The 7,848-nt window shown below is 38.1% G+C and overlaps 1 long non-coding RNA gene across 1 annotated transcript; it reads left to right on the top strand.

The window, feature by feature from the left end:
• Positions 1-3,083: 3,083 nt before the first annotated feature.
• Positions 3,084-5,223, top strand: LOC141276273 (uncharacterized). The gene is made up of 3 exons (XR_012325545.1): positions 3,084-3,365; positions 4,441-4,611; positions 5,063-5,223. It is a non-coding gene; the product is annotated as an uncharacterized lncRNA (long non-coding RNA).
• Positions 5,224-7,848: the final 2,625 nt, after the last annotated feature.

Genomic DNA, 7,848 nt, shown 5'->3' with positions numbered 1-7,848 from the left:
TATCAGTGTCTGATAACTTGCAGAACTTGCAAGAGCTGTAGCGTTTTTCCCTCAGAATCAATTCAGTTCAATTCAACTCGATATTTACTGAGTGCCTGCTTGAAAGCGTAGGTCAGCTCATGTCGTTCCTCTGTTCAAAACACATCCCCTCGGCTACGTGCCGCCTTCCCTCTGTGCCCAGCCCCTCACTAACTGTATCCCAGCGTAACTGAAATCCTTGCCATCGTTCCAACATACAAGCCCCCCACCTAAAGTCTGCAGTTTTTGATTCCTATTCCCTATATTTAATATCTGCATGACTAGCCTTCTTGCTTCTATCAAGGAATTTACCAGATATCACCTTCTAAGTAAGGCCAGCCCTGAGCATGGTGTATAGAAGTGCAACAAGGAAGACTCTCCCTCCTAGGCACTGGCAATATGTGAAAGAAGGGAATAGCTCTGGATGGCTGCTTTCTCAGAACTCAGATAGGGAGGTGGGGTGACCTGGGTGGACAACAAAGAACAAGTATTGTAAAAAAGTAAATCTTACAGAATGTTAAAATGGGACTACTCAATGGAAATGAAATAGAGAACAGGTGAGGGAGGATTCAGGGCCCTGGAAGCAGGAGCAGGGAGGGGACACAGGTTTCCATTTTAGATAACTGATTGGGGAATGAAACAACCGTATCATTTCTTTCATATTTATACTGTCAGTAGATGATTTGATACTATTAGTAACACGTTAAAGGTACAAGTTCTGCAATTCTATTTCAGTAAAAATGTGTCTCAATTAAATCACAATACTAAAAAAGCATTAAGTTATGAATCATATTATGACGTGTACTCTTTATTAATTTTTCTTATTTTAACTATATTGTATCACGTAATTCTTCGGAGAATTAAAACGTTTTATTTATTTTACTATTGAATTAAATTTTGAAGGGAAATATGGGGTTGCCTAAGGAACAGCATAAGGGGAGAAGACAAGGAAGAAGTTGTGCTAATTAGTTACCGAGAGATGCACAGCTGAATGCTTCAATGAGCACGGGACTAGTTTGGTCCGTTAAATGTAGTTTGAGATAAATAACATTCTGGACCTAGTCATATATTCTTATTTCTGTATCTTACAATGTTTTAACCAGAATAACCTGCCTCTTCTGAAGGACAACTCTGAAATACTTCCTGTTCCCTTGAATAGAACACCACTTACAAACCCCATCCTCCTCCAAATCTGCCTGATGGACTAGAAAAGACAATATTTGTGGAAATATCACAAATGAAAAAGACTATATATGTTTCAGTAAAGTCTTAAGACCTTTTGTAACATCAAAGAAAAGTACTGGCTCTGTCAAAATATTTGTGGAACCACAATTGCACTCAAATGTCAATTTGACACAAAGAAGAGAGTATAACTGCTAAGGGAGAAAAATGCTGACTTGGACAGCTATAAAATCCATCTAATTACCAACAGAGATTTTCAGCCAGGTTTATAATACAGGGAATACAGAGGAATTTTCGCCTTCAAGCCAGTACAATTGTGGATATGCTATTTTGATAAGCTTTACAGAGTTTTAAAATGGCTAATTGGAGGCATACTGGAATCTCCCCCAAGAATAGCCAAGGATAACTAAGGGGGTCACAAAAACAAAAGATTTTGCTTCACCAGATGCCAGAGTGCTCTCATCTACAATAATTAACACCGTGAGGAATTGGAACCAGGATAAACATAGAGTCAAACGGAGCAAAAGACCTTAGAACAAGGCACACACGGGCATAGTCATGTTTTATGGTACAAAGCAATGTGGAAAGGAGGCCCTTTTCACTAAATGGTGCTTGATCAACTGCATGTCCATACTCAAAAGGAGGAGAAAAAGGAGAAATGGAAAAAGAAGAATACTATATCATGCTCTCTATAAAAATTATTTCCAGATAGATCATCAATTTAACTATGAAAAATATAACAGACATGGGTTCTTGGGGATAACATAGGAGAATTTGAGAAATAGGGGGAATTTCGAAGCATTAGAGATGTTTTAAGAATTAAATGACCAAACCTGTGCACGAGACCCTGGTAACAGTGCCTGGACATGCAACTGCTTCATCAAAGCTCAATACGGCCTCTGAGGCACTGTATGAAGCCACGTGGTCCATCCAAGAAGGGACACTTTCATTCTCTCCAGGAAAAATGGGGACTGGGCTTTTGATTTCTGTACTTCAACAGTAACTGTTCCATTCTTTGATATTTTACCCCACACAAACCATCCATGCTTATTTAAAAGAAATAAATTTTCTGAAAGTTTTTAAAAGAAAATGAAAATCACTTGAAATCTCTCCTGAATTAATGGTCCCCTTTCACATATATTGTTAATGCACGTCTACAAGTGTACACATGGATAGACTGATAGGGAGGAGAGACAGATATCAAATGTAATTTCCAAATTATTTGTAACTATGCTACGGATTTATCCAGCAGAGATCTTCAAGGCAGCTTAACAGTCAGTTACCATATTTAACTTGGGTCTGATAGGCCCTCAGTTCTCCCACACCTCTAGTGAACACTTGGCTTCCCTTCAAGATTCAGCACCTGAAGGTCCACCAACCACATGCCTCATGCACCCACTTGAGTCCCCAGGTTCCCTCTGAGCAGAATGGGTCAAGGCCTCAGGTCTGGAGACAGTGAGACTGGCGGAGGTGCTGGTACCACAGTGAGCAAGGCCCAAGTGGCCCCATAACCTGGTACCGCCATGGCTCAGTGCTCCCTGCAGTCACACATGATTGGGTGCCTCTGGACTCTAAGAAAGCTGGCAGGGAAAAGTGAAGCAAGTGAGTGGGTGCTACAGGTCCTTCTGGCAGGGTGGCCCCTCCTGTATTTGGAGGTTGCCATGGAAGCCAGAGAATTCTTCTCCCTATTAAATTCCATTCTCCATTGAAGACGTCTAGGTGGCTCACAGCTAGAGATAGCCCACCAGACACAAGCATTCGTATTAAGTTAATGTGGACACCGTTCTCAGCCAGGCTGCAGTTAAACTACCTTATTTGAGAACTAGGAAAGCAGGCTATCGTGGTCTTTATCTTGCACATGAAGAAACAAAAGCGCACAAAGGTTACTCAAAGCTAGGGGCAGAGGTGCAGCTTGGCAAGAGAGTTTGCTCTGTCTCACATTTCACCATGTATGTGCTTAATGATTTATCCAGTTAAATGCAGATTTCCATTACTGTTTGTGAATAAGGTTGATAACGTACGTATTCAACGTAAAAGTTACATCAAAGGGTCAAACTGTTTCAATACAATTGCTAGGTTAACGTAAGATGAGAGAAGCACCGCTGATTTTGAGAAAAATTTGATGGGACCAGTGACGACTGATTTACTATTGAATCATTAAAAGAGTGAGTACAGTTTCATGTATCGAATTGTATCCCAATGCAGGGAAGCATTTAATTAGGGACATTTATCTCAAATAAATATGTAAACAATTTATTTTTAAAATCTACGAGTGATTTAGAGATTAGTAGAATGACTTGATGAATGATTTGCACTAACATTACTTGATAAGCAGCTTTGTCATAAAGTTCTTTTAATTTAATAAAAATGCATACATTTAATTTTGATATATTTACATAAATCTACATTCCTTTGTTTTTATATTTTGAACATCACTAGATGTATCATGTATTCAGCTATTCCGCTATGATGGGTATTAATTTCATTCTATTTGCTACTATAAATACATGGTTCTTTAAGTACATGTGCTGATATTTATGTGGAAAAGATTCCCAGGAGTAGAATTGTTGGGTTGAAGTAAATACACTTTTAATTGTAATGTGTATTACTGAAGAGCTATTTGCAAAGTGTAACAACTTACATTTCCAAGCTAATGTATCAGAGGCCCATGTCGCTGACATTCCCCCTTGGCAATATTAAACTCCCAAGTAGTCAGGAAAATGTAAATGAAAATAATAATGAGATATTACTTCCCACTTATCTGCCTAGAAATTATTGAAAAAGGATAATATTCAAGTGCTTATTTCAAGATTCAACTCTTAGGATTCAGCCACTCCCTGCATTTCTGTAGCCCTCCACAACATTTCCCATCACTCTCCCTTAAAAACAAGCCACTTATGGTATCCCCTGCCATTTCTTCCCCAACCTGTCTATGGGAAGCATTTTTAATCAGTTCTGCAGCCATCCGTCCTAGTTAGTCCTCTTCCAAGAAGAATCTAGGAAAAGTATTCTCATGTGACTTCCATCAACCTCTCCCTCTTCCTTCCTTCCTTTCTTCCATTCTGTTCTTTTTATCTGCTTCTATTTTTCTTCAGCCTCTTAAGTCTAGAAATATTAATAAGCTTTTGAGACTGGATAGCCCATATTCCATATACAAAGTCTTTACTCGTTTTAGTTGCTGTAATTTAAAGAATAAACCTCTTTTTCTTATGTGAAACTTCCCACCATCATGCGGCACAGAGGGGTAAAGGTCTTCGGAGTAACAGGATGATCAGCAAGGTCCAGCAAAATCTGGACCAAATCTGACTCATGGAGAGAGAGAGCCATGAAGAATTCTTTTGTGACCTTAGCAGCAACAGAATATAACTGGCATGCAACTGGCAGAGCAAAAGCTGCTGGCAGTAGAAAGAGGTAATTTAGACATTTTCAAGAAGTTTATCTGTAACACTCTGGAAGAGGAATTAGCATGGTAGACTGAAACATGGAAATGAAGTAGCGAAGTGGAGAAACTCAGAGCGGATGTATAGAACTTGCAGAAAAGTGCTCATTTCAACCTGAATGATTGGGATCAATCTCAACAAATTTAAGCTAAGAAACATTTTTTAAACACCCTAAGAAATATTTTGACAAAAATAATTTGTAATGTGAGTAACGTGTAAAAGAAAACAAATCATTTAAGCAAATGTCGAACTTAAAAGCACAGCCCAGGAGGAAGTATGTTCTGTCTGAAGGAAACTACTGTCCTTTTAGTTCATCAGACTACCTGAAAGCCATGAAACAGGTATTTGGGGCATATGGGATCTAGCGACATGTTCTCAAAGCAACGTCTGATTTGATTTTGACTTAATTTGATTTCTTGCAGGAAGACAGACACAGCCGGTACGTGAAGGTCCCGTAAATATTAAAAAGAGCAATACTTCTATGCTGAACACACATTTACACTGCAGTTTTTTAATTATTCCTATAATTATATGTGAATAACATAAGCCTGCACCTGAGAGATATTAATAAGGTAACCATACTGAAGACCTGTTATTAAGATGCTCCAGCTGGGGAGCCATTACACACCCATCATATAACCCCCTCCACATCAGCATCATTCTTCAGGGATCAGGTTCAAACAAATGTCCTTTAAATTATTACAATTTCACGCATACACCCCATAAAATTGAAAACATTTCCGTATTTAACCGGACAAAGTATTATTGTTCTTCAATGCAGACATTAATTTGTGACTCTCCTGGAAACATTAATTAGGATGATATGTTTGATAAGGACCCAATACTCACGTAGTCAGACAATTAAAGAACTGTGCATAATTAGTTCATTCAGTATTTTGGGTTGTTTTTAAATATTTACTATGTGATGAGAGGAATGCACAATAGGTAGGAAATTGACAAGGTCCTTGAGCTCAAGTCTCAGACAGCGAATATACAAATGGACGACGGGCAGGTCGACATGACAAACAGACCCGTGACCACAACTTCAGCAGCAACTAGCCTGGCAAACCAAACCACAGCTTTGGCAGCACCTGTCCTGGAAAGATCAGGACTTGGTCAGGGTTTGATTAATGACGGCCAGCTTCCCTATTTTGACCCCCTTTCTTCCCCCTCCCTGCCTCCCCTGCTTCCAACTGACGACCAACCAGAGAAAGCAAAACATGCGCCCCAGATCAGTCACCCAGGATACCCTCCATCTAGTTAGCTGCCTCCAACTTCCCTTCCCCCATGTCCAGATCTTCCAATCAGAGAACCTGATCGGGTCATCAAAGATGTGACGGCATGGGTCTATTTCAGAAGCGTCATGCCCCTCTTCTGTGCTTCCACGAGCGTCTGAATTTCTATTTCAAACGTGATTCCTGGTCCAGACTTCATGTTTCTCAAGGACAAGGAACTTGCCCTACTTATTTCTGAATTCTCAATACCTGTCTCCAAGTATGGCCTCACACATATTTACTAAAAAAAGTTGAAATGAACTGAAGAGCCGGACAGCTGTACACAGAAGGAAGGAGATCAGATGAGAAATAAGTTTTGTAAATATTATAATGACAAATTCCAGTGGCTCAGGGGTTCTCTCTAGAAAATGAGGCTTAAAGGTTTCCTCTAAAATAGAAAACAAAATAAATCAGAATTTTAGAGAAAATTAATTCGTTAATAACTTGGCGAGAGAAGAGACTAAAAAGTGGGAGGAGGCTAGGAGAAAGATAACCATCCTCCAGGTGTGAAATAAGGAAGGCACTGGTAAGAGAAAGGGAAACAGTTTCTGAGAGGTTTCCATGGAAGAACCAACAGAAATGAAAACACATCGCTTTGCAAAATGCAAGGAGATTATTTGTTGAAAAGAATTCATAGAGTTTTTGTATAACTCAGGCAACTTTATCTCTTGATTCTCTAGGGAAATTTTAAAACTCCATTTGCTTTAGGGGACCCAGTTCATAGTCCCTTGAAGATGCCTTTCAAATGCAATATTTGAGATATACTAAATTTTCCAGTTTTAAATTTGGAAGTTTAATGGGAAAAGTGGGGTTGAAGAAACCAAATTACGTATCATTTTCACAAGTGGCAAAAGCTTGTAACTTCTACGTATTAGCTAAGCTTGAAAAGGAGAATATTTGTGTGAAAACCTAGAAAAAGTGTCATTGCTATACCTTTATATCCTAAGGCAGAGGTTAGATATTAGGGACCTTTGAGATCCAATTCTTGCCACTTTATAAATTCTCTGTATTTCATTGCTATATTGACAAATGTGGTAAAGAATAAAACACTTACATCCACAATACTGTTTGTTTAATAGAGCCAGTGCCTCTACCCAGCATAGCTTAGGAGGAAAACAGTATCTTTTTAAACAGGACATGATCTATGTATAGATATTTCTGCTGTTCTTATAACCTCTTTAAATTCTTCAGGGAAGAAGAAGCTAAGAATTCATTATCGGTGATAATTAATCCAAAGAGGAGATGATTTAGCTACTTACAGGGAAAAATGCATTCAAGCAAAGCTCATAACCTGGGTAATTTAGAAAGTTACCTTTGATAAGATATAGCTGGCTGCTTCGGTTTCTATCAGCACAGAAAGAGGTTGATTGCAAACTTAAATTGTTACTGAACTGATTCTTTTGAAAGATTTAATATCGATTTAGCCTGAAGTAGCTGCTAGTCCGAACACTGTTTTATTAAAACAGAATGCTTCTCATGTCAGACCCAATAATTTTAATAAAAATTTTAGTCTCCCTAATCGTGTGTGTGTGTGTACACATCTGTTTGAAAATTGGCAGTTGTATCAAATACAAAAGGGGCAATAATATACTAGGAAAGTCCCTCTGGTCAAAATAACACCTTATTCAATAAGATGCATTAAATATCAATGATAAATTATATAAAATATATTTTTAAAAACCCAATTCATTTTATGAGATTTTTTTTCCAAGTTAAATTAAACGGCATAATATTTTATTCTAAGACTCTTACAGAAATAACTTCATGATTCTATATTAGACAGAAAAGGAGAAACAGAATTGGAGATATCTAGAAAGGAAATATTATGGACTTTAGCTGGTGATTTTATATACTGTATTATCCATATTATAATATGTCAAAGCACCAAGAAATAACAAACCTGGAAAGTTAAAAAAAATAAGTGCAGGCAGTCC

Source organism: Tursiops truncatus, chromosome 13, assembly GCF_011762595.2.
Source record: "Tursiops truncatus isolate mTurTru1 chromosome 13, mTurTru1.mat.Y, whole genome shotgun sequence".
NCBI lineage: Eukaryota > Metazoa > Chordata > Mammalia > Artiodactyla > Delphinidae > Tursiops > Tursiops truncatus.
This window is presented reverse-complemented; position numbering and strand designations above follow the sequence as displayed.